A 27796-nucleotide genomic window follows, 5' to 3' on the forward strand; every position below is an offset into this window, starting at 1 on the left:
CACATCACACACACCCCCCCCCCCTTCTTCGTCTTCCCCTGCTCTCTCACCCCCCCACCACCACCACCTCCACCACCACCACCTCCTCCTCCACTCCACCTCCCCCTCTCCTCCTCCCTCCCTCCCTCCCTCCTCCTCTCCTCTCCTCATCCTCCTCCTCATCATCCTCCTCCCATCATCATCCTCCTCCTCCTCATCCTCCTCCATCATCCTCGTCATCATCCTCCTCATCATTCTCCTCCTCATCATCCTCATCATCATCCTCCTCATCATTCTCCTCATCATCATCCTCCTCCTCATCCTCCTCCTCATCATCCTCCTCCTCATCATCATCCTCCTCCTCTTCATTCTCCTCTTCATCACCCTTCTCATCATCCTCCTCCTCTTCATCCTCCTCATCATCCTCCTCCTCTTCATCCTCCTCATCATCCTCCTCCTCCTCATCATCCTCCTCCTCCTCATCATCCTCCTCCTCCTCATCATCCTCATCATCATCATCATCCTCCTCATCATCATCATCCTCTTCATCATCCTCCTCATCATCCTCCTCCTCATCCTCCTCCTCATCCTCCTCATCATCCTCCTCCTCCTCTTCATCCTCCTCTTCATCTTCCTCCTCATCATCCTCCTCTTCTTCATCCTCCTCCTCATCATCCTCCTTCTTATCCTCCTCCTCTTCATCATCCTCATCATCCACCTCATCATCATCCTCCTCATCATCATCCTCCTCATCATCCTCCTCCTCATCATTCTACTCCTCATCATCCTCCTCTTCATCATCCTCCATCCTCCTCCTCTTCATCATCCTCCTCTTCATCCTCCTCTTCATCCTCCTCCACATCCTCCTCATCATCCTCCTCCTCATCATCCTCCTCTTCATCCTCCTCCTCTTTATCCTCCTCCTCTTCATCCTCCTCCATCATGCTCTTCATCATCCTCCTCCTCATCCTCCTCCTCATCCTCCTCCTCATCATCCTCCTCTTCATCCTCGTCCTCTTCATCATCCTCCTCTTCATCCTCCTCTTCATCCTCCTCCTCATCCTCCTCCTCATCCTCCATCATCATCCTCCTCATCATCCTCCTCATCATCCTCCTCCTCATCTTCCTCCTCATCATCCTCCTCCTCATCCTCCTCCTCATCATCCTCCTCCTCATCGTCCTCCTCATCATCCTCCTCATCATCATCCTCCTCATCATCCTCCTCCTCATCATCCTCCTCCTCATCATCATCCTCCTCCTCTTCATCCTCCTCTTCATCATCCTCCTCCTCCTCATCATCCTCCTCCTCATCCTCCTCCTCATCCTCATCATAATCATCATCCTCCTCATCATCCTCCTCTTCATCATCCTCCTCTTCATCATCCTCCTCTTCATCCTCCTCTTCATCCTCCTCCTCATCCTCCTCCTCATCCTCCATCATCATCCTCCTCTTCATCCTCCTCTTCATCCTCCTCATCATCATCCTCCTCCTCTTCATCCTCCTCCATCATCCTCTTCATCATCCTCCTCATCATCATCCTCCTCCTCATCATCCTCCTCATCATCCTCCTCCTCCTCTTCATCCTCCTCCATCATCCTCTTCATCATCCTCCTCCTCATCATCCTCCTCCTCCTCATCCTCATCATCATCATCCTCCTCCTTATCATCCTCCTCCTCAGCATCCTCCTCTTCATCATCCTCCTCCTCATCCTCCTCCTCATCATCCTCCTCTTCATCATCCTCCTCATCATCCTCCTCATCATCATCCTCCTCCTCTTCATCCTCCTCCATCATCCTCTTCATCATCCCCTCATCATCATCCTCCTCCTCATCATCCTCCTTCTCCTCTTCATCCTCCTCCATCATCCTCTTCATCATCCTCCTCCTCATCATCCTCCTCATCATCCTTCTCTTCATCATCCTCCTCATCATCCTCCTCCTCATCATCCTCCTCCTCTTCATCCTCCTCCATCCTCCTCTTCATCATCGTCCTCATCATCCTCCTCATCATCATCCTCCTCCTCATCATCCTCCTCCTCATCATCATCCTCCTCCTCATCATCCTCCTCATCATCCTCTTCCTCCTCATCCTCCTCCTCTTCATCATCCTCGTCATCATCCTCCTCATCATTCTCCTCCTCATCATCCTCATCATCATCCTCCTCATCATTCTCCTCATCATCATCCTCCTCCTCATCCTCCTCCTCATCATCCTCCTCCTCATCATCATCCTCCTCCTCTTCATTCTCCTCTTCATCACCCTTCTCATCATCCTCCTCCTCTTCATCCTCCTCATCATCCTCCTCCTCTTCATCCTCCTCATCATCCTCCTCCTCCTCATCATCCTCCTCCTCCTCATCATCCTCCTCCTCCTCATCATCCTCATCATCATCATCATCATCCTCCTCATCATCATCATCCTCTTCATCATCCTCCTCATCATCCTCCTCCTCATCCTCCTCCTCATCCTCCTCATCATCCTCCTCCTCCTCTTCATCCTCCTCTTCATCTTCCTCCTCATCATCCTCCTCTTCTTCATCCTCCTCCTCATCATCCTCCTTCTTATCCTCCTCCTCTTCATCATCCTCATCATCCACCTCATCATCATCCTCCTCATCATCATCCTCCTCATCATCCTCCTCCTCATCATTCTACTCCTCATCATCCTCCTCTTCATCATCCTCCATCCTCCTCCTCTTCATCATCCTCCTCTTCATCCTCCTCTTCATCCTCCTCCACATCCTCCTCATCATCCTCCTCCTCATCATCCTCCTCTTCATCCTCCTCCTCTTTATCCTCCTCCTCTTCATCCTCCTCCATCATGCTCTTCATCATCCTCCTCCTCATCCTCCTCCTCATCATCCTCCTCATCATCCTCCTCCTCATCATCCTCCTCTTCATCCTCCTCCTCTTCATCATCCTCCTCTTCATCCTCCTCTTCATCCTCCTCCTCATCCTCCTCCTCATCCTCCATCATCATCCTCCTCATCATCCTCCTCATCCTCCTCCTCCTCATCATCCTCCTCCTCATCCTCCTCCTCATCCTCCTCCTCATCATCCTCCTCATCATCATCCTCCTCATCCTCCTCATCATCCTCCTCCTCATCTTCCTCCTCATCATCCTCCTCCTCATCCTCCTCCTCCTCATCCTCCTCATCATCCTCCTCCTCATCATCCTCCTCCTCATCATCCTCCTCTTCATCATCCTCCTTCTCATCCTCCTCATCATCATCCTCCTCCTCATCATCCTCCTCTTCATCATCCTCCTCATCATCCTCCTCATCATCATCCTCCTCCTCTTCATCCTCCTCCATCATCCTCTTCATCATCCTCCTCATCATCATCCTCCTCTTCCTCTTCATCCTCCTCCATCATCCTCTTCATCATCCTCCTCATCATCATCCTCCTCCTCTTAATCCTCCTCCATCATCCTCTTCATCATCCTCCTCATCATCATCCTCCTCTTCCTCTTCATCCTCCTCCATCATCCTCTTCATCATCCTCCTCCTCATCATCCTCCTCCTCATCCTCCTCATCATGCTCCTCCTCATCATCCTCCTCTTCAGCATCCTCCTCACCATCCTCCTCATCATCATCCTCCTCTTCATCATCCTCCGCATCATCCTCCTCATCATCATCCTCCTCCTCTTCATCCTCCTCCATCCTCCTCTTCATCATCCTCCTCATCATCCTCCTCATCATCATCCTCCTCTTCATCATCCTCCTCATCATCCTCCTCATCATCCTCCTCTTCCTCTTCATCCTCCTCCATCATCCTCTTCATCATCCTCCTCCTCATCATCCTCCTCCTCATCCTCCTCATCATGCTCCTCCTCATCATCCTCCTCTTCAGCATCCTCCTCACCATCCTCCTCATCATCATCCTCCTCTTCATCATCCTCCTCATCATCCTCCTCATCATCATCCTCCTCTTCATCCTCCTCCATCCTCCTCTTCATCATCCTCTTCATCATCCTCCTCATCATCCTCCTCATCATCATCTTCCTCCTCATCATCCTCTTCATCATCCTCCTCCTCCTCATCCTCCTCCTCTTCATCATCCTCCTCATCATCCTCCTCATCATCCTCCTCCTCATCGTCCTCCTCATCATCCTCCTCATCATCATCCTCCTCATCATCCTCCTCCTCATCATCCTCCTCCTCCTCATCATCCTCCTCCTCTCATCCTCCTCTTCATCATCCTCCTCCTCCTCATCATCCTCCTCATCATCCTCCTCCTCATCCTCATCATCATCATCATCATCCTCCTCATCATCCTCCTCTTCATCATCCTCTTCATCATCCTCCTCATCATCATCCTCCTCCTCTTCATCCTCCTCCATCATCCTCTTCATCATCCTCCACATCATCATTCTCCTCCTCATCATCTTCCTCATCATCCTCCTCCTCCTCTTCATCCTCCTCCATCATCTTCTTCATCATCCTCCTCCTCATCATCCTCCTCCTCCTCATCCTCATCATCATCATCCTCCTCCTTATCATCCTCCTCCTCATCAGCCTCCTCTTCATCATCCTCCTCCTCATCCTCCTCATCATCATCTTCCTCCTCTTCATCCTCCTCCATCATCCTCTTCATCATCCCCCTCATCATCATCCTCCTCCTCATCATCCTCCTCCTCCTCTTCATCCTCCTCCATCATCCTCTTCATCATCCTCCTCCTCATCATCCTCCTCCTCATCCTCCTCATCATCCTCCTCTTCATCATCCTCCTCATCATCCTCCTCATCATCATTCTCCTCCTCATCATCCTCCTCTTCATCATCCTCCTCATCATCCTCCTCATCATCATCCTCCTCCTCATCATCCTCCTCTTCATCATCCTCCTCATCATCATCCTCCTCCTCATCATCCTCCTCATCATCCTCCTCCTCCTCATCCTCCTCCTCTTCATCATCCTCCTCATCATCCTCCTCATAATTCTCCTCCTCATCGTCCTCATCATCATCCTCCTCATCATTCTGCTCCTCATCATCCTCCTCCTCATCCTCCTTCTCATCATCCTCCTCCTCATCATCATCCTCCTCCTCTTCATCCTCCTCTTCATCACCCTCCTCATCATCCTCCTCCTCTTTATCCTCCTCATCATCCTCCTCCTCTTCATCCTCCTCATCATCCTCCTCCTCCTCATCATCCTCCTCCTCATCGTCATCATCCTCCGGACCTGCATTCTCTGGTAGCAATGGTTGGGCCCTCTCAATGGTCAGGTTGTGCAGCATGCAGCACACAACAACAAAAAGGGAGACTCGATCAGGGGAGTACTGCAGGGCTCCACCAGAGCGGTCAAGGCATCGTAACCATTGTTTGAGCACCCTGATCGTCTGTTCAAGGAGGTTCCTGGTGGCGGCATTGTAATATAGAGCTCCACCTAGTAGGCTACTGTGGTAATGCAACTGCTGATGTATATAATAAAAACATCATTTGACAAGGTCACCTGACAAGTTCCTGTAGAGCCATCTTGTATCTGTGTTTGTGATGTCGTAAAGAATATCATCATCATCATCATCATAAGCAGTCCCTCAAAATCGAGAAAGACTTACTTCCACTCTAAAAGTGAGTTCTCAGGTGACTGTTCAGTCCAATACGGCAATCATAGTCTCTGTCACAGGTGGGACAGACAGTGGTTGAAGGGAAGGGTGTGTAGGGAGTCTGGTTTGCCACATGCCCCTTCCGCTGTCTGTGCTTGGTTTCTGCATGCTCTCGGCGATGAGACTCGAGGTGCTCAGTGCTCTCCTGGATGCTCTTCCTCCACTTTGGGCGGTCTTGGGCCAGGGATTTCCAGGTGCCGGTGGGGATGGCCGTGGACCATATACAGTAGACATCTCAAAGCGAGGACAGACGCACCAACGTCAGTGCTCTCGATCAGGCCAACATCCCCAACATTGAAGCACTGACCACACTTGACCAGCTCCGTTGGGCAGGCCACATTGTCCACATGCCTCACACAAGATTCCCAAAGCAAGCGTTCCACTTGGAACTCCTCCACGGCAAGCGAGCCCCAGGTGGGCAGAGGAAACATTTCAAGGACATCCTCAAAGCCTCCTCGATAAAGTAAAGAATATATCACATTGGCGAACGACAATAGGATAATCGGATTCCCTAGTTGAAATTTTTGCTGGTGGAAGTTTCTGCCAACCAACCAAAGCGAGAAAGGGATAGACTGAGTAATTACAGGCCAGTCAGCCTAACCTCAGTGGTTGGAAAACTTTTGGAAAAAATCCTGAGGGACAGGATAAATCTTCATTTGGAAAGACATGAATTAATCAAGGACAGTCAACATGAATTTGTTAAAGGAAAGTCGTGTTTGACTAACTTGATTGAATTTTTTGAGGTGGGTCGATGAGGGCAGTGCGTATGATGTAGTTTATATGGATTTTAACAGAGCTTTTGGTAAGGTCCCACATGGCAGACTGGTCATGAAAGTCTGGTCCACAGATCCCTGAAGGTAGCAGGCCAGGTAGATAAGGTGGTTAAGAAGGCATATGGAATACTTACCTTTATTAGTCAGGCATGGAATATAAGAGCAAGGAGGTTATGCTTGAATTGTATAAAACACTGGTTAGGCCGCACCTGGAGTACTGTGTGCAGTTCTGGTCACCATATTACAGGAAAGATGGAAAGATGTGATTGCACTGGAGAGGGTACAGAGGAGATTTATAAGAATGTTGCTGGACTGGAGAATTTTGGTTATGAGGAAAAATTGGAGATGCTGGGTCTGTTTTCTTTAGAACAGAGGAAGCTGAGGGGAGACCTGATTGAGGTGTATAAAATTATGAGGTGCCTGGATAGAGTGGATAGAAAGGACCTATTTCCCTTGGTAGAGTGGTCAACAACCAGGGGGCATAGATTTAAAGTAATTGAGGGGAAATGTCTTTACCCAGAGGGTGGTGGGAGTCTGGAACTCACTGCCTGAAAAGGTGATAGAGGCAGAAAGCCTCATCACATTTAAAAAATACTTGGATGTGCACTTAAAGTGCCGTAACCTACAGGGCTATGGACCAAGAGCTGGAAAGTGAGATTAGGTTGGGTAGCTCTTATTCAGATGGTGCGGACACGATGGGCTAAAATGGCCTCCTTCCGTGCTGTAAATTTCTATGATTTATTGATTCTATAACAGACTTTGAGAGGTTCTTTGTTTTGCAGTGGCCACTGCCATCCTCCCTACTTCCCACCAGTTATACTGCATTCTTTCTGCTCTGGCCCGCTTACTATTTAATTCACAGTTCCGGTGTTCCACTTCTGCCCCACCTGGGGTATCCTCTGTTTCTTGTGTTCTTTCCTGATTCTGTCACACCTGGGGTCTCCTCTTCATTGCTTACTTGAGGTGGAGGAATTCTTTCCGACTCCTCATTTTATCATGATATTGGCTAGCCCTCTTAATCTGGATTAGCAGTATAACCAGATCAACTCACTACTTCCGATATCCATATGCTTCATTACCACTAACCTTGTCCTGTCTGAATGTTGGTATGATTTTGGCTTATGCATCCAAGTCTCGCTACATGGGTATATATTTATCAAATACACTATCATTACAAGTTGGAGAACTACCAGAGCATGTAAAATAATATGAACCTAAGGGTGCGCTGAAATATTGTGTCACATAATTGTGCAGCTTATACCTGAGTATCTCATTTACTGTTGATTTCACTTGAACATGGGTTTTGAGACAGGTCGTGTTAGACCCGTAAAGCATGGTACAGGAGGCATCACTAAAACCACCTCATACTGGATCTGTACTGGCTTTTCCCATGCTCTTGTTACCTACAAAACACAATTACAGTTCAAGTTATTATTCAGTCTCACAATCACTAGTATGTCGACTAAGAACATACATTTTGAATGACAATGATGCAGACAAAGAAAACAGACATTGTAAAGAAAGCTGAAGTTTAACATCTAAACAACCGAACATGGACTTAAAAGATTCTCCAGATCTTACTTTTACTTGTATCCATCTTGTGGATAATTCTTGCTAAATTTATTTCTCCCTCTAGCCTTCAATTTTCCCAATCCAAATCCCATGTAACTCTCCACTTCAACTTCAATTTCAATCCCTCCAGCAGGTACCAGTGTGTTTAACTCTTGTCTGATTGTTTAATTAATTAGATAGTTTCTCAAAGGAATATGTGTCAATGCATTAAAGATTGTCTCACTTCCTGAGCCACATTAAACATTTCATGTCTTGCTATTATCAAGTAACTCAGCATGTCTGAGACCTGTTCTTCAGTGCAAATTCACCATGCATTTCCGCATACTTATTGTTTCATATACTACAAATCACATCTGCACTCTTACACAGGTATCTTTATGCCATCCGATGCAAGCCATCTCAGGCTTTCAGGTGATCTTATCAAAAGATTGTCTGGAGATCTTTGTTCATCTTTCACTGCATTTTCCCAATGTCTTGGGTAGTAGCCAGGCTATCAAATTCAGTTTTCTTTAAAAAGTTCATAGGCAAGGACAGAAATGTCTCCAAGATAAAGCTATCGGTTTACTATTCTTAACTACACTTCCCTGACTTTCACTAAAATGTTTGAAAAATTCCCATTTGGTGGTGTACTTTTCCTGATTCTATCTTGCATCTTAAGTGGGACATCCCATTAATTACTATTCATTCCTCATGAACTCTGGAGTAGCCTTACTGTTCAATACAATATTAAAGATAGGAAACATAGATCAAATGTTCTAACTTGGTCCAACACTTCTTTTTAAAAAATTCTTTATAACCAGCTATATTGTGCCCGAATCCATTTCATAATTTCAAACTTATTACAAATCCAAACAGCAATATTGCTGCACTGACTGGTTTTGTCAATGTTCAATTTATTTCCCCAAAAACTTTTCTCTTTATACACAGCAATTATCCCGTTAAACTTCAGTTAGATTTTCCTTTCTCGAGTATTTGAATTGTAGCTCTACTTCAGAGCCCAAGGAGTTAATTTGTCAAATCATAATAATGTCCAATATAAAACACATGTCAGTGGAACGGGTTAACTTCTTCTAAACGTTCCCACTTGGTCCATTCTTTATAATGCTTTTACTTTCAAAACTGCCTCTCTCAATTTTACACATTAATTCCAATTTAAAAAAGAAGTGATAATTTATAAAGTGTCTTTAACACAAGCGCTCGCAATTCAAGTGATCGTAATTTATTTCCAAGGCTACTTCCATATCTTATCTCGTCTCCCCCAAAAGGCATTTCTGTCTCTCATCAGAGAAAATGGCATGTCTCAAAATTCTAATTCAAATACTGCCAATCTTTTATTTAAATCTCTTTTACTGAACTAAAAGCTTTCACGTAATTTAAAATAAAATTTTCCGAACAACTAAATTGCAACTTTTATTTTTTTCCTAGCAAAAAATCATTATCAACGTAGGGTGTCTTCATTCATTCTTTTTTCAATGTAAAAGTCTCATGGCCTGAACTAGGGACATTCATACTTTGAAATAACCAAAATTTCATCGAGGCCACAATGAAATAAGAGTTTTCATAGGTTAATTAACCTCAATAATTCCAATTAAATTCAGACCAATATCTTTTTTTTCATAGCCAATATATTATTAACTAAACACAATACAGAGCAGAAAAAATAACACAGTAAGTTACATCAGTTTCTATATTCTTTCTTCGGATGCCTTTCCAATTGACTGTAAAAATACTGAATATAACTGGAGAAACATTCGTTTTTGTATTTAACAAACATTCTACACAAAAGGAAAAGAGGGCGCAGCTTCCCTTAGCTTGTAGCTTTGAGAAATTTATGCAGCCTTTTTTTTTAAGGACACTAAAGAAGACTGTGCTTTTTAAACGTTCGAATTGATTTGCTTGCAATAACCAAATTGAAAAGACAGTGCTTTGTTATGATTCAAATTCATTTAAATCAAGACCACACATTTTAATTTAAACTACTCAAGCCAATCACAATTTTTTCTGTAATCCATTTAAAACATCCAGTTCATTTTTTTAAGCAACTGTAATTTCAAGGCTAAAGTTTTATCTTTTGTTAACAAACTGTCTTTTGTGCATTTCATGGCTCCGTAAATAATAACCATAGGGGAGAATCCAAGCTTGGAAATGAAACATAGAATCTTCCTGTTCTAGATAATTTAAGTACCACACCCAGCGGTGCCTTTTACCTACTAAGCCACCAGTGTGAAGGGTTTGGAGAGAGCGGTATTCCTAAAATGCATTCAAGAGAACTTTTTTTAGTCAGTATGTAACAAGCCCAACAGGCTCTGGATTTTGTTTTGGGGAATGAAGTTGGACAGGTGGAAGGGGTATCAGTGGGAGAGCACTTGGGTGCCAGTGACCATAATTCAGTCAGATTAAAGATAGTCATAGATAAGAACAAGGATAGACCAGGAATAAAAGTCCCAAATTGGGGGAAAGCTAACTTTGCTAAGTTGAGAAATGATTTGGCCACAGTGGACTGGAAACAGCTACTTGAAGATAAATCAGTGTCGGAACAATGGGAGGCATTCAAGGAGGAGATCCAGAGGACTCAGGCCAAACATGTGCCCTTAAAGAAAAAGGGTGGGAATAACAATTCTAGAGCTCCCTGGATGTCTAGGGACTTACAGGGGAGGATAAAGAAAAAAAAGGGAAGTTTATGTCATATACCGACGGCTAAATACTGTACAATCTCTGGAGGAATATAGAAAGTTCAGAGGTGAAATTAAAAAGGATGTTAAGTATGCTAAGAGAGAGCATAAAAATTCTTGGCAAGTAAAATCGAGGAAAACCCAAAGATGTTCTATAAATATATTAAGAGCAAGAGGATAACTAAAGAAAGGGTAGGGCCTATTAGAGACCATGAGGGTAATCCGTGTGTGGAGGCAGAAGATGTGGGTATGCTTCTTAATGAATACTTTACGTCTGTTTTCACAAAGGAAAGGGGCAATATAGATACTGCTATCGAGGAGGAATGTGAAATTCTGGACAAAAGAGACATAGTGAGAGAGGAGGTATTGGGGGGTTTGGCAGCTTTGAAAATGGATAAGTCCCCAGGCCCGGATGAAATGCATCCCAGGCTGTTGAGCGAAACAAAAGAGGAAATAGCAGAAGCTTTGACCATCATTTTCCAGTCCTCTTTGGATTCAGGCATAATGCTGGAGGACTGGAGGGCTGCTAATGTGGTACCCTTGTTTATGTTGTAAAACAGATTATCTGGTCATTATCACATTGCTGTTTGTGGGAGCTTGCTGTGCACAAATTGGCTGCCATGTTTCCCACATTATGATAGTGACTACACTCCAAAAGTACTTCATTGGCTGTAAAGATGTCCGGTGGTAGTGAAAGGTAATATATAAATGCAAATCTTTCTTTAGACTAGGCTTGTTGTAGGACCCCTTTCTGATATGGGACTGCTCCAGTGCCTGACTGGCCACATAATAAACTCACCTAGCAACTTGTGGAGCTAACAGGCAGGAAGGAACCTTCAAGCAGTACTATTTAAAGCGCTAGCGTGGGCAGATACAGCAGGAGTGGCGAGGTTGGGGTGAAGGAACGGCAAGAAAATGTAGAGGGATGTGATCGGGATCCGGGAGAGGCGTGAGTTCGGGGCAGAAGAGGCAAGGGCCCAGGGGCAGCATGGACCAGCCCACACTGCGATATGTGTGCACACTGGGCCCATGCAGCAGAGCAGGTCTCCAGTCGTCTTGGGTAAACCTTGCCACTGGACCAAGACCTAGCTCTGTCAAGCCCATGTGGTGGCTGGTGTGCAACGGCCATGACACGTTAAAAAAATTCCACGCACAGACATCTTCCACCCTTTAACATGTAATTCGGGATCAGGAATATTCAGTCCTTCATTGAAACACCTGTGAACTCATCCCTTTTTGCCGTGGAAGCAAGTCATCCTCATTTCGAGGGCCTGCCTATGATGATGATGATGAAATCATAATCAAAATAAATCCCCAACTGCGTTTCTAACTTAAAATCTAATTCAATTCTAGGTACCCAATGATCATTTTTAACACTCAATTTATTCATACTTTCGTAACTTTCCCAGATCCAGTACAACATTACAAAGGGCTAAGAAAACTTTCAGCTCTCTGTCCGGAAAGGTGGGCGGAGCTAAAACTAACATATAGACACACTGTTTTCCTTTTAAAACTCCTCAAACATTCACAGGCAGGAAAACTTCCACACAAACACACACACTTTCATACTTCCTGAAAACTTTTAAACAACATTCTTCTTTCAGTAACTTCACCTAACCTACCCTTGAGAGAAATCTTTACCCAAGGAAGTTTACCCGGAGAGCAATATTTACCCAAGGAGCCATGGCTTATCTATACCTAATGGCCGTTCTTTAGTTGCTTTACCCGCAGACCCATCTCCTGGTTCTGATCCTCGAATTGGCCTGCTGGCAACCCGACCTAAATGCCGACCTCCCTATCTAGTGCGTGGTAAGGTAAACATACTCACCCATTCTTTGATGACAGTGTTCGATTCGATACCAGTTGTCGGGCCTCGGGGATCCTGCCGACTATGCCAATTGTTGTGGTAAAAAATAACCACTCTCGAGTCTACTGAGTTCAGCAAGTAAAGAGTTTATTCGAGCACATGCAAGGGAGTGATCCTCAGTTGCCTGAGATACCTCACTCAACAATACAGAGTTTGCAGTATACTTTTATAATACACAAGTTACTGTAATTTGTGTTGTTTTGCGACAGTCATTAATCAGTACACACTGTTTCAACACTTATACCCCATCAATGGAGTTATTCAAGTCTGGCAGGTGTCTCCGTTATCTTAACTCCTGGCCTGGCCTCCCGTTCCCATGGCACCGTCTGCCTTTATTTTCTTTGTTCTGAACATAACAATGAGCAATTTTCCCAAGCTTCTGAATAATACTTTATTTTTTCCAAGCTTCTGAATAAACTAGCTGGACCCGAAATTCCCCATCCCCGAAGGGACGGCTACCGCCGAGTTTGGGCGGTCGATCGAAAAAAATCGATCGACTGCCGCAGTCGGGTACTTTTCTCTCCCCAAGCCATATTCAGCTCGGGGAGAATTTGAGTGGTGTTCACTTCCGCTGGAAATGGCGTGGTGAAGCCGCTGTAAAGGAGAATTTCCAGCAGTGAGCTGTACAGCGTGCAGGCCGCTGGGAAGGGACTGCCACAGAGAAATTCACCGAGGAAAAGGTAGGACTTTTCCCGGCAGTGCCCCTGCGAGGTTTTCGATGCGGTACTCGAACAAAACACCGCTGGGGTCCTTTGGTAGGCAAAATGTTTTATTACTTATTATTGTTTTTATTTCATTTTCCAGCATGCATCCGCAGTATTTATCTTTTGATAGTTTTATTAATTATTAGTGTTTTTATTTCATTTTCCAATATGTGCAGTATTTATCTTTTCATATAATGTTATTAATTGTTTTGGTTCCATTAAACCTGCTGAGTGCTGCTCAGAGGTTTGCACATACCCCTGTACTTTTGTACAACTTTCAGGTCTAACTCTTTAGTGGAGTCCTGTGGGTTGCAGAGACTTGCTTGGCAGGGTTCACCCTGATGATGGGAGGAGTGTTAGGAGGGCGACACCTGGTCAGAAGCAGGGCGGCACGCAGGAGAAGGCGTCACCATCAGCACCGTGCAAACAGGCAGCGGGCAAGGGAGGCAGCAGCCATGATTTGTTCATTCTGTGCCAGGTCAGTGTGCCCACTGTCTTCACCGACCCGAATCAGGATTGCGGTTGGCTGCTTGGGGACAAGGGATATCCCCTGTCCACTTGGCTGCTCACTCCTCTGCGGAACCTCAGTACAGCGCCAGAGCATGCCTACAATGACGCTCATTGTGCCATCAGGTGCATCATCGAACAGTGCATAAACATCCTTAAGCAGAGATTCCGGTGCTTGGACCGCTCTGATGGCATCTTGCAGTACTCTCCTCAATGGGTCTCCATAATTGTCGTGGTCTGTGGGAACAGTGAATTTCGGCCCCATAGAGTACTTCGTTAGTCAGTGTACAACATGCCAATCGGTAAGCAAGAAACCACCATCAGTATCATTAGAACCATGGAAATAGCCTCTCAGGGTGTGGCAAAGGTTACATGTAGATTTTGCTGAGCTAGAAGGACAACAATTATTCATTGTGATTGATAGCCATTCGAAGTGGTTAGAGGTGATTCCAATGCGGAAAATAGCAAGTAATACACTAGACAATTTGCGAAGATTGTTTTCTTCATATGGCCTCCCAGAAGAAATTGGGTCTGATAATGGGCCGCAATTTTGTTCAGAAGAATTTGCACAGGCAATGAGCAGAAATGGTGTGAAACATACAAAGGTTCCACCATACCACCCTGCTTTAAATGGTGCAGCAGAGCGCAAGTACAAATTGTAAAACATGCCCTCATCAAGCAAATGTTGGATCCAAATCCAAAGAAACAGCAGTTGTCGTTGGACCACAAAATGGCAAATTTTCTAATTACTTATCGTAATACTTCACATACCACTACTGGTAGAACACCAGCAGAGTTGTTTCTTAAATGATAGCCACAAACCCAGGTTCTCATTGTTAAAGCCAAACTTGGCACAGTCAGTATGAGAGAAACAATCAAAGCAGAAAGAGAATTATGATAGAGGTAGAGTAAGAGAGAGAAGTGTGAAATTGAATCAGATTAGAGTGAAGAACCATCACCATAAATAGTTAAAGTGGTTACCAGGAAGAGTAGTGAAGATATGTGGCACTCGCACATGTTTGGTCAAGATGTTTGATCATGGACAGGTTAGATTTGTTCACATTGATATTTTACCTACAGATGTGGAAGGAGTTGAAAATTGGAATGATTCGATTATTTCTGATGAGTCAGATAGTCTTGTTACAAGTAGAGTACCAGTAGCAAATCCTACATCAGATGTATTAGAAACAAGTCCAAGAGAAAGTCAGAATTTAAGTCTGAATCCGAGTCAGGCAGACAAACAGTTGTAGAGAGTTCGAATGTAGACCAAAGGTTGCCCTTGGAGAAAAACTATCCTCAGGCTCAGCCGAGAATGAGTCTAAGTTTGACACCAAGTTTGGAAAGTTTTATTTGAGAGTGAAGGCATCCTCTTTGAAACAGAAAACCAGTGGTTAAGTTTGATTTGTAAATATGGCAAAATAAGTCCATCTCTTTTGTTGTGTATAACCATGCAAGTTATGAATGATGATTATTTTGTTATGATTACTTCTTCATTAAGGAGGGAGAAGTGTAATATATAGATCCACCTAGTGGACTACTGCTCCACCTAGTGGACAACTGTGGTAATGTAACTGCTGATGTATATAATAAAAGCATCATGTGACAAGGTCACCTGACAAGTTCCTGTAAAGCCATCTTGTATGTGTGTGTTTGTGATATCGTAAGGATATATCACAGGCATGGCCCTCATTATATGCGTGCTCAGCACGAGTGTTGGGGTTGCGGAGGGGTGTCATCAACCAGGTGGTGTTGCATAAGGCTTATGCCCAAGCAGCCATCCGCGAGCTCCATGTGGTGGTTGGAAGAGTTGTAGGACAGTGGTCTGTTGCAGGATAAATGAATCGTGGGTTCTGCCAGGATAGTGGGCATTGATGGCGAGGATGAGTTGCCTGTGGTCGCATAGCAACTGACCATTCACAGTGTGGTAGTTTTGCGGTACGGAACACCTCTGCGATGTGATAAGTTGCCCGCAATACCATATGGGTGCAGTCAATGGTGCCCTGAACCATGAGGAAGCCCGCTATCCTTACAAATCCACATGTGCATTCCTGCTGCTTCTCCCTAGACATGCTCCATGAGATAAAGTCCCTTCTCCTGCTGTACAGAGCGTCTGTTACATCTCGGATACAGCAATGGACTGCGAACTGTGAAATGTTTGCTATTTCCCCTGCTGTAGCATGGAAGGAGCCACCAGCATAGAAATTGAAAGCAACTGTGCCCTTAACTGCCACTGACAGTGAAGTGGTCCTCCTGATATGAGGTTTGAGGTCTTGGTCAGTTGGTGGCTCAGCTCTGTGACCACCTCCTTGCTGTAGCATAACCTTCTAAGGCTCTTCTGACAGGTGAATATACAAGAACTGCTTCTGCAAAACCCTGGGAGGGTAAGGCCTCCTGTTGCGACATCGATTGACCCTCACCCAGCCTCTGATATGTATTGGCTCATTAAACTGCATCATGCACCAAAATGTGCCCCATTAAAAAGTACAGAACTGAGCCCTCTGTTTGACATCTTGGAGTAGATTTTCAACTTGCGGCCCGGGCCCAAAACTAATGTTGTGAATTGACAATGGAAATGACGATCGGGTGGTTTGTGTAACGGGCGGCTGATCCACAACACCACTTTTAACCCTAGGCAGCAAGTTAAAAATCTACCCACTCCTTCCCAGTAAGTGTGGAAAAGTTAGTGTAATCCCTCTAATAACACTAATGTCTCCATTACAATTAGTTATGACACTTAGTACTGCATAGACATTCACCAGTTCAAACATTTTACATGTTGTAAAAAATTACAGGGTAGAAATTATTATGAAGGCGCATGTTATTTGCGTAGCTATTTTTGGAGCGAACTATAGCGTATGATTCATTCCTGTTTTGGGAGCATATCAAAATTGTTGTCGGAGCAAGTGGTTCCTGTCTGTTTTAGTGCCCAGATCAGGTGCTATACCAACTAAAAGGAATAAAGAAGTGATTATTATTTATTGAGGTACTCATTCTCATTTCCAGAGTACATTTTAGGTCTTTCTCACTCTGCAGTAGTTCTTGCAGAGTGCTTTCTTTCAATGCCAGGTGGTCAGCTGCAGTGTATGCTGGAGGCTGCTTTAAATTGTAAAAGATTGAGAATGGAAATGAGTGTACCTTCTTCCCAATATGTAAGGAGTATGAAAACAAGGAAAGGGCAGCCACAATGTCAGATGGCTCGCATTTACTGCCTGTCAATATCAAGAACTGCTCATAAACTGTCCTTGATAGAATAATCGGGCAATTTTAGAGAAGCAGTGTCTTAGGAGTCTTGGCCTAAACAAGAAAGCAGCAGTGGAGCTCTCTCTGTCAGGACCTGCAGACAACATCTATCATTCACATTGCACTGCGAGTGTTCATGAAAGTTACCACAGCCTTTGATTTCAATGCCTCCGGCTCCTCCTAATCTGGCATGAGGGGCACCATCTGCATCACCCGGTTTGCTGTGCAGAGGTGTCACAGTTAAGTGATGGACGCCTTATTCTGCACAATCTCATCAATTTACCTACCAACCAACAGAACCATTAATTCTTCTGCAAGTACTCTGGTTTCCCCAGAGTCCAGCGTATCCTTGGTTGTCTACATGCGGTCATTTGGCATCTGTATAAATAAACCCTCTGTGTCCTTCTATTATTTCAAGGTGAACAGGAGGTAGAAGGTTGGTTGCTGAGAGATCGGGGCTATTTTTTGTAGCCATGACTTTTTGAGGCCGAAATTGCCCTTTTCTATAAGGCCCGTGGATGCCTGAAGTGGCGGCCATGGGTTGGTGCGGACTGGCTGCCGAGTCGCCATGGAGGGGCGGCCAATTTTAGATATTGCCCTTCTTCAGTTTTGGAGCGATGTAGGGGACCGCCCCGCCCGTTTTCCTGCCGCACCATGCACGCGCCGACCCCTGACCGACCAGCGGCAACCCCATTCTAAAATTGCCCCACAGGAGCGGCAGCACAGCTGGTCGGTGCCCCCGACAGCTTTTTGTGTCGGTACTCTTTCTGTGGCTGGTTGGTCGGTAAATTGATGAGATTGTGCAGAATAAGGCATCCATCACTTAACGGTGACACCTCTGCACAGCAAACCGGGTGATGGAGATGGTGCCCCTCATGCCAGACTAGGAGGAGCCGGAGGCATTGAAGTCGAGGGCTGTGGTAACTTTTGTCATGTTTGTAACTACAATGTAATACCACTGTATTACGGCATACACTCAACTTAGATGTACACCTTGACCACAGGGGGCGAACTTGTGGGAGACACTCCTTATCTGATCACACAGGTATATAAAGGGAGGTCCCACGCAGGGTCATCATTTCTGGAGTCCTGTAATAAAGAGTCAAGGTCACAGAGTGGCCTTGTCCCTGGAATGTGCCTCGTGTGGTTTCATGCTGTAGAGTAAGGACTTTACAACTTTCATGAACACTCGCAGTGCAATGTGAATGATAGATGTTGTCTGCAGGTCCTGACAGAGAGAGCTCCACTGCTGCTTTCTTGTTTAGGCCAAGGATCCTAAGACACTGCTTCTTTAAAATTGCAGATTCTCTAAAATCTGCAGCCGACTGCCAGGTCGGGCTGACAATTATGCATCTTGGGCACCAGGCCACTGGCCCGGCCGAAACCCTCCCTGGTGGCCCAGTGTTTGCCACTAAAGTGGCTGCAGAGTTTGCAGCGGCCCTCCCCTTTAATTGAAGGGAAGGGATGTTGTGTCACGCCAGCGCGGCGCTGATGTCTTGGAGCGTTGACCATTCTGACCTGCCCCCACTTCTGCCCCAGTGGCGGTTACTCCAACCCGACCGCACTTCCACCCCAATGATGAGACCACTTCTGCCCCGCTCCATAATAAACCATCAACATCTGAATTTCTCCGGATTATCCGCCCCACGGAAACTCTCGAGATTGGTAGGTGTGCTCCGTTTCGGGCGAAGGACAATTTCGGCCTCTTTGTATCAACCACAGACAGAATTAGAGCACAATAATAATGAGGTCCATACTGTGAGATATATAGCATACCATTGGAATCAGCAAACACCTCTGATGTCTGGACCCTGGACCCACCATGGAGAAGGAAAACAGTGATATTGTACAATTGTCCCAATGCAGAAGAAACACTTGTACATCAAGCACTCAGACATTGTGGGCACAAAATTGCCCCTCCTTATAGCCCCGTTAGTGCCTCCGGGGGGCAAGGCAGTTTTCGGCCGGGGGAGCGGGAGCACTACGGCCTCCCGGGAAATTGCCCGGGAGTTTGCGGAGGCGTTCCCGTGGCAGCACCATGCCCTGCGGTTTGCGTCGCGGGCCGGCGCGCAACTGACGATGATGTCATCGCCGTGCGTGGTGATCCCTCACCGCCCTGATGGGGAAATTGTCCCATGGGCGGCGAGGCTGGTGCGAATGGATGTCGATGCCAGCTTCACAGGTCACAAAGCTGGCCGCCATCCTCTCTCAGGGCGGTGATTAAAGGGGGGGGGGGGCACCAGCACCCTGGGCCACCATCTTTTTTTGTCGATTGACTCTCGGATCGGCTCGCCGATGATAGCCCTAGTGTGGTCCGGGCCGCAATCATGCAACCCAGCACTCCATCTTAGGTACCGGGCTGCTGGCCCGGCCGCACGCTGCCCTGGCGACCCACTGGAGGTCATCAGAGACCTTGCAGAGTGGGTAGCGGTCCTCCCCTTTAAGCAAAGGGGCGGGGCATTGAAAAGTGCCAGCGCTACACGGAGCATCCGGGAGGTTGCGCTCCACTTCCTTTGAGGGGCAGCAAACCCAATTCAGGGACGGGTGCAGGACTTCTTAGAATTTCCAGAATTGCCTCAATAACAAAATCATCAGTTGACAATACCACATGCCATCTCACTTCCCTGCCTTGTTCCTCACATAGTATCCCTTGCCTTGTAACATCTGGGCTGCCTGTACCCTCCTATATAACACACCAAGCCTCAGCACGATATATGATTACAAAGTCTTTTTATTTTAACAATTGTATCATGAATGGTGGCCTAATTTATGTGCCTATTTTCATGTCATATATGCATCTAATTCCTACTGCTCTTTAGTGATTCCTTATGAATGAAAGGAGTGAATATGCTGCTGTGCTGTGGGGATAGGACAACAGAAGCGGTGGGAGCGGGATACAGACAGAAAACAGGTTCAATTTAGGGGGACAACCTCTCACGCCAAAATAGCGTCAAAAACATCTCCGAGACCATATTGGTTGGGGTGCTATAACAGGCGTGAGGTCTCTTGAATATGGCAATGGGTCTAACGCCGGTGTCCCAGCTGGCAGATTTTGCTATACCTCCCCCCACCAATGGGCATGTTGCCCCTGGGTTCATAACTGGTGCCTTCAGCTCGCCAGTACTATACTAATCAGCTTGGTGGATCAATTTGCCGTGGTTCTGTCACTGGTTTCATTAAGTACGGGCAGCGTATGCTGCACCCAGATCATGCTCTAATTCAGGCACGATACAATTTCTGGGTCAGTATCTTCATGGGAAAATGGGTACATGGTTTCCACACGTGACATTGGCAGCTGCTATACCTACCAGCTCTTGAATACTCTACAGTACCTCAACTCTTTGCACAGGAATTAATGATAGTTTGGAGGTGGCATTAAGGAAAGAGCCGACAGCCTGATCCTTGACAATGGCACTGGATGACACCGCCTAAAACTGTGCACTGATCTGTCTGACTGTAGAACAGTGGGCATCAATGAGGTCAGTAAGTTTGTCTGAAGCTGTTTCTGAGGACTGAGGATGAATATGTGGCTTGAGGAGTGGTGCAAAAGGGAGGGATTCAAATTCCTGGGACATTGGAACCGGTACTGGAGGAGGTGGACCAGTACAAACCGAACGGTCTGCACCTGGGCAGGACCGGAACCAATGTCCTGGGGGAGGGAGTGTTTGCTAGTGCTGTTGGAGAGGAGTTAAACTAATATGGCAGGCGGATGGGAACCTATGCAGGGAGACAGAGGGAAATAAAATGGAGGCAGAAGCAAAAGATAGAAAGGAAATAGTAAAAGTGGAGGGCAGAGAAACCCAAGGCAAAAAACAAAAAGGGCCACATTACAGCAAAATTCTAAAGGGGCAAAGTGTGTTAAAAAGACAAGTCTGAAGGCTCAGTGCCTCAATGCGAGGAGTATTCTGAATAAGGTGGACAAATTAACTGCGCAGATAGCAGTTAACGGATATGATGTAATTGGCATCACGGAGACATGGTTCCAGGGTGACCAAGGCTGGGAACTCAACATCCAGGGGTATTCAACATTTCGGAAGGATACACAGAAAGGAAAAGGAGGCAGGGTGGCGTTGCTGGTTAAAGAGGAAATTAATGCAATAGTAAGGAGGGGCATTAGCTTGGATAATGTGGAATCGGTATGGTTGGAGCTACGGAATACCAAAGGGCAGAAAATGCTAGTGGGAGTTGTGTACAGACCACCAAACAGTAGTAGTGAGGTTGGGGACAGCATCAAACAAGAAATAAGGGATGCGTGCAATAAAGGTACAGCAGTTATCATGGGTGACTTTAATCTACATATTGATTGGGCTAATCAAACTGGTAGCAATACGGTGGAGGAGGATTTCCTGGAGTGTATTAGGTATGGTTTTCTAGACCGATATTTCGAGGAACCAACTAGAGAGCTGGCCATCCTAGACTGGGTGATGTGTAATGAGAAACGACTAATTAGCAATCTTGTTGTGCGAGGCCCCTTGGGGAAGAGTGACCATAATATGGTAGAATTCTTTATTAAGATGGAGAGTGACACAGTTAATTCAGAAACTAGGGTCCGGAACTTAAGGAAAGGTAACTTCGATGGTTTGAGGCGTGAATTGGCTGGAATAGACTGGCGAATGATACTTAAAGGGTTGACGGTGGATCGGCAATGGCAAACATTTAAAGATCACATGGATGAACTTCAGCAATTGTACATCCCTGTCTGAAGTAAAAATAAAATGGGGAAGGTGGCTCAACCGTGGCTAACAAGGGAAATTAAGGATAGTGTTAAATCCAAGGAAGAGGCACATAAATTGGCCAGAAAAAGCAGCAAACCTGAGAACTGGGAGAAATTTAGAATTCAGCAGAGGAGGACAAAGGGTTTAATTAAGAGGGGGAAAATAGAGTACGAGAGTAAACTTGCCGGGAATATAAAAACTGACTGCAAAAGCTTCTACAGATATGTGAAGAGAAAAAGATTAGTGAAGACAAACGTAGGTCCCTTGCAGTCGGAGTCAGGTGAATTTAAAATGGGGAACAAAGAAATGGCAGACCAGTTGAACAAATACTTTGAGGATGTAACTAGTAGAGTGGACAAGGGAGAACTAGTGGATGTGGTATATTTAGACTTTCAAAATGCTTTTGACAAGGTCCCACACAAGAGATTGGTGTGCAAAATCAAAGCACATGGTATTGGGGGTAATGTACTGATGTGGATAGAAAACTGGTTGGCAGACAGGAAGCAGAGAATCGGGATAAACGGGTCCTTTTCAGAATGGCAGGCAGTGACTAGTGGAGTGCCACAGGGCTCAGTGCTGGGACACCAGCTCTTTACTATATACATTAATGATTTAGATGAAGGAATTGAGTGTAGTATCTCCAAGTTTGCAGATGACACTAAACTGGGTGGCGGTGTGAGCTGTGAGGAGGACGCTAAGAAGCTGCAGGGTGACTTGGACAGGTTACATGAGTGGGCAAATGCATGGCAGATGCAATATAATGTGGATAAATGAGAGATTATCCACTTTGGGGGCAGAAACACGAGGGCAGAATATTATCTGAATGACGGCAGACTAGGAAAAGGGGAGGTGCAACGAGACCTGGGTGTCATGGTTCATCAGTCATTGAAAGTTGGCATGCAGGTACAGCAGGCGGTGAAGAAGGCAAATGGTATGTCGGCCTTCATAGCTAGGGGATTTGAGTATAGGAGCAGGGAGGTCTTACTGCAGTTGTACAGGGGCTTGGTGAGGCCTCACCTGGAGTATTGTGTTCAGTTTTGGTGTCTTATTCTGAGGAAAGACATTCTAGCTATTGAGGGAGTGCAGCAAAGGTTCACCAGACTGATTCCCGGGATGGCTGGGCTGACATATGAGGAGAGACTGGATCAACTGGGCCTTTATATACTGGAGCTTAGCAGGATGAGAGGGGATCTCATAGAAACATATAAGATTCTGACGGGACTGGACAGGTTAGATGCGGGAAGATTGTTCCCGATGTTGGGGAAGTCCAGAACCAGGGGACACAGTCTTAGGATAAGGATTTAGGACTGAGATGAGGAGAAACTTCTTCACTCAGAGAGTTGTTAACCTGTGGAATTCTCTACCGCAGAGAGATGTTGATGCCAGTTCATTGGATATTTTGAAGAGGGAGTTAGATATGGCCCTTACGGCTAAAGGTATCAAGGGGTATGGAGAGAAAGCAGGAAAGGGGTACTGAGGGAATGATCAGCCATGATCTTGTCGTGTGGTGGTGCAGACTCAAGGGTCTGAACGGCCTACTCCTGCACCTATTTTCTATATTTTTTCTATGTTTCAGGCTAAGAGGGTGATTTTCAGGTAGGTCCCCAATGTCTCCACAGCAGCAGTTTGAACATCCAGATCCTCCAGAATTGCCAAGGACCTGCATGGCAGATGCCACACGCTGCACAGCAGGCTACAGGATAGACAACCTTCCCTCCATGGCTACACAAATAGTGTGCTCTTCCATCCCACTTGACCCCCTTCCATGGTCCCCACCTTCATAGATGCCAATTTCCATTCAATTTGATTTGCTTTACATGATATTAAGAAACAGCTGAGTACTCTGGACACAGTGAAAGCTAAGGACCCTGATAACCTCCAGCCTGTGGTGCTGAAGACTTGTGCACCAAAGGACCCATTTTATGAAATCACTCTCCTGACGTAGAAATTCGCCCACCATCAGTAATTGGCATGATACTTCCATTGTCCCACTTGTCAGGAAGCATCAAAATCCTCTCCTCAGCAGTGAAGAAAGAACATGCATTTATAACCTTTCAAAACATTAGGACGTTTCAAAGCGCTTTACAGCCAATTAAATACTTTCAAAATGTATTCCCAGTTGTAATGTAGGAAACACAGCAGCCAATTGCACACAAGTGTGTGATATTTGGAGCTATTTTTGAAGACTGGCTTTTAGACAATAAACGGTGGATGAAATACTAATCTCCAGAATTAAGTAGAACCTTAGATTTACCAGAATGATACTCAGAATTGAAGGATTAAGTTACATAGAAACATAGAAAATAGGTGCAGGAATAGGCCGTTAGGCCCCTCGAGCCTGCACTACCATTCAATATGATCATGGCTGATCATGCAACTTCAGTACCCCATTCCTGCTTTCTCTCCATACCCCTTGATTTCTTTAGCTGTAAGGGTCACATCTAACTCCCTCTTGATTATATCTAACGAACTGGCCTCATCAACTTTCTGTAGTAGAAAATTCCACAGGTTCACAATTCTCTGAGTGAAGAAGTTTCTCCTCATCTCGGTCCTAAATGGCTTACCCCTTATCCTTAGACTGTGACCCCTGGTTCTGGACTTCCCCAACATCAGGAACATTCTTCCTGCCTCTAATCAGTCCAATCCCTTCAGAATTTTATGTGTTTCTATGAGATCCCCTCTCATTCATTTGAATTCCAGTGAATATAAGCCTAGTCGATCCAGTCTTTCTTCATATGTCAGACCTGCCATCCCAGGAATCAGTCTGGTGAACCTTCGTTGCACTCCCTCAATAGCAAGAATGTCCTTCCTCAGATTAGGAGACCAAAACTGTACACAATAATCAAAGTGTGGCCTCACCAAGGCCTTGTACAATTGCAGTAAGACCTCCCTGCTCATATACTCAAAACCTCTCGCTATGAAGACTAACATGCCATTTTCCTTCTTCACCGCCTGCTGTACCTGCATGCCAACTTTTAATGACTGATGTACCATGACACCCAGGTCTCGTTGCACCTCCCCTTTTACTAATCTGTCACTATTCAGTTAATATTCTGCCTTCCTGTTTTTGCCACCAAAGTGGATAACCTCACATTTATCTACATTATACTGCATCTGCTATGCATTTGCCCACTCACCGAACCTGTCCAAGTTACCCTGCAGTCTCTTAGCATCCTCCTCACAGCTCACACTGCCACCCAGCTTAGTGTCATCTGCAAACTTGGAGATATTACACTCAATTCCTTCATCTAAATCATTAATGTATATTGTAAATAGCTGGGGTCCCAGCACTGAACCTTATGGTACCCCACTAGTCACTTCCTGCCATTCTGAAAAGGACCTGTTTATTCCTACTCTTTGCCTCCTGTCTGCCAACCAGTTCTCTATCCAATTCAATACATTACCCCCAATACCATGTGCTTTAATTTTGCACACTAATCTCTTGCGTGGGACCTTGTCAAAAGCCTTTTGAAAGTCCAAATACACCACATCCACTGGTTCTCCCTTGTCCCATTCTACTAGTTACATCCTCAAAAAATTCCAGAAGATTTGTCAAGCATGATTTCCCTTTCATTAATCCATGCTGACTTGGATCGATCCTGTCACCGCTTTCCAAATGCGCTGCTATTACATCTTTAATAATTGACTCCAACATTTTCCCCACTACCGATGTCATGGTAACCGGTCTATAATTCCCTGTTTTCTCTCTCCCTCCTTTTTTAAAAAGTGGGGTTACTTTAGCTATCCTCCAATCCATAGGAACTGATCCAGAGTCTATAGAATGTTGGAAAATGACCACCAATGCATCCACTATTCCTAGGACCACTTCCTTAACAACTCTAGGATGCAGTCTACCAGGCCTTGGGGATTTATCGACCTTCAATCCCATCAATTTCCCGAACACAATTTCCTGACTAATAAGGATTTCCTTCAGTTCCTCCTTCCCGCTAGACCCTCGGTCCCCGATTATTTTCGGGAGATTGTTCGTGTCTTCCCTCGTGAAGACAGAACCAAAGTATTTGTTCAATTGGACTGCCATTTCTTTGTTCTCCATTATAAATTCATCTGATTCTGACTGCAAGGGACCTACATTAGTCTTCACTAATCTTTTTCTCTTCACATATCTATAGAAGCTTTTGCGGTCAGTTTTTATGTTCCCTGCAAGCTTCCACTCATACTCTATTTTCCCCCTTCTTAAACCCTTAGTCCTCCTCTGCTGGATTTTAAATTTCTCCCAGTCCTCAGGTTTGCTGCTTTTTCTGGCCAATTTTTATGCCTCTTCCTTGGATTTAACACTATCCCTAATTTCCCTTGTTAGCCATGGTTGAGCCACCTTCCCCTTTTTATTTTTATGCCAGACAGGGATATACAATTGTTGTAGTTCATCCATGTGATCTTTAAATGTCTGCCATTGCCGATCCACCATCAGCCCTTTAAGTATCATTCGCCAGTCTATCCTAGCCAATTCACGCCTCATACCATCGAAGTTACCTTTCTTTAAGTTCAGGACCCTAGTCTCTGAATTAACTGTGTCACTCTCCATCTTAATGAAAAATTCTACCATATTATGGTCACTCTTCCCCAAGGGGACTCGCACGACTAGATTGATAATTAATCCCCTCTCATTACACAAGACCCTGTCTTGGATGGCCTGCTCTCTAGTTGGTTCCTCGATATATTGGTCTAGAAAACCATCCCTTATACACTCCAGGAAATCCTCCTCCACAGTACAGCTACCAGTTTGGTTAGCCCAATCTATATATAGATTAAAGTCACCCATGATAACTTCTGTACCCTTATTGCACCCGTCCCTAATTTCCTGTTTGATGCCATCCCCAACCTCCCTACTACTGTTTGGTGGTCTGTACATAATTCCCACTAACGTTGTCTGCCCTTTGGTGTTTTGCAGCTCTACCCATATAGATTCCACATCATCCAAGCTAATGTCCTTCCTTACTATTGCATTAGTCTCCTCTTTAATCAGTAATGCTACCTCACCTCCTTTTCCTTCCTGTCTATCTTTCCTGAATATTGAATACCCCTGGATGTTGAGTTTCCAGCCTTGGTTACCCTGGAGCCATGTCTCCGTAATCAAAATTACATCATATCTGTTAACAGCTACCTGCGCAGTTAATTCATCCACCTTATTATGCATGCTCCTCGCATTGAGACTCAGAGCCTACAGGCTTGTTTTTTTAACACTCTTTGCCCTTTTAGAATTTTGTTGTAATGTGGCCCTTTTTGATTTTTGCCCTTGATTTCTCTGCCCTCCTCTCTTGTTTTTCTCCTTCCTATCTTTTGCTTCTGCCCCCTTTTTACTTCCCTCTGCCTCCCTGAATAGATTCCCATCCCCCTGCCATATTAGTTTAAACCCTCCCCAGCAGCACTCACAAACACTCCGCCTAGGACATCGGTTTCGGTCCTGCCCAGGTGCAGATTGTCCGGTTTGTACTGGTCCCACCTCCCCCAGAACCGGTTCCAATGTCGCAAGAATTTGAATCCCTCCCCCTTGCACCATTCCTCAAGCCACGTATTAGCTGAACTATCCTGTTATTCCTACTCTGACTAGCATGTGGCACTGGTAGAAATTCTGAGATTACTACCTTTGAGGTCCTACTTTTTAATTTAACTCCTAGCTCCCTAAATTCAGCTTGTAGGACCTCATCCCATTTTTTATCTATATTGTTGGTACCTATATGCACCACGACAGCTGGCTGTTCACCCCCCCCCCCTTCCAGAATGCCCTGCAGCAGCTCCAAGACATCCTTGACCCTTGTACCAGGGGGGCAACATACCATCCTGGAGCCTCGTTTGCGGCCACAGAAACATCTATCTATTCCCTTTACAATAGAATCCCCTATCATTATAGCTCTCCCACTCTTTTTCCTGCCCTCCTGTGCAGCAGAGCTACCCATGGTATCTTGAACTTGGCTGCTGCTGCCTTCTCCTGATGAGCCATCTCCCCCAACAGTACCCAAAACGGTATATCTGTTTACGAGGAGAGATTGTACAAATTGGCGTTGTATTCCCTAGAATTTAGAAGGTTACGGGGTAACCTGATCGATCTTTTCAAGCTATTAAGGGGAACAGATAGCGTAGATAGAGATAAACAATTTCCATTAGCTGGGTATTCTAGGACTAGGGGACATAGTCTAAAAA

This window comes from Pristiophorus japonicus, chromosome 7 (assembly GCF_044704955.1).
Source record: "Pristiophorus japonicus isolate sPriJap1 chromosome 7, sPriJap1.hap1, whole genome shotgun sequence".
Lineage (NCBI taxonomy): Eukaryota > Metazoa > Chordata > Chondrichthyes > Pristiophoridae > Pristiophorus > Pristiophorus japonicus.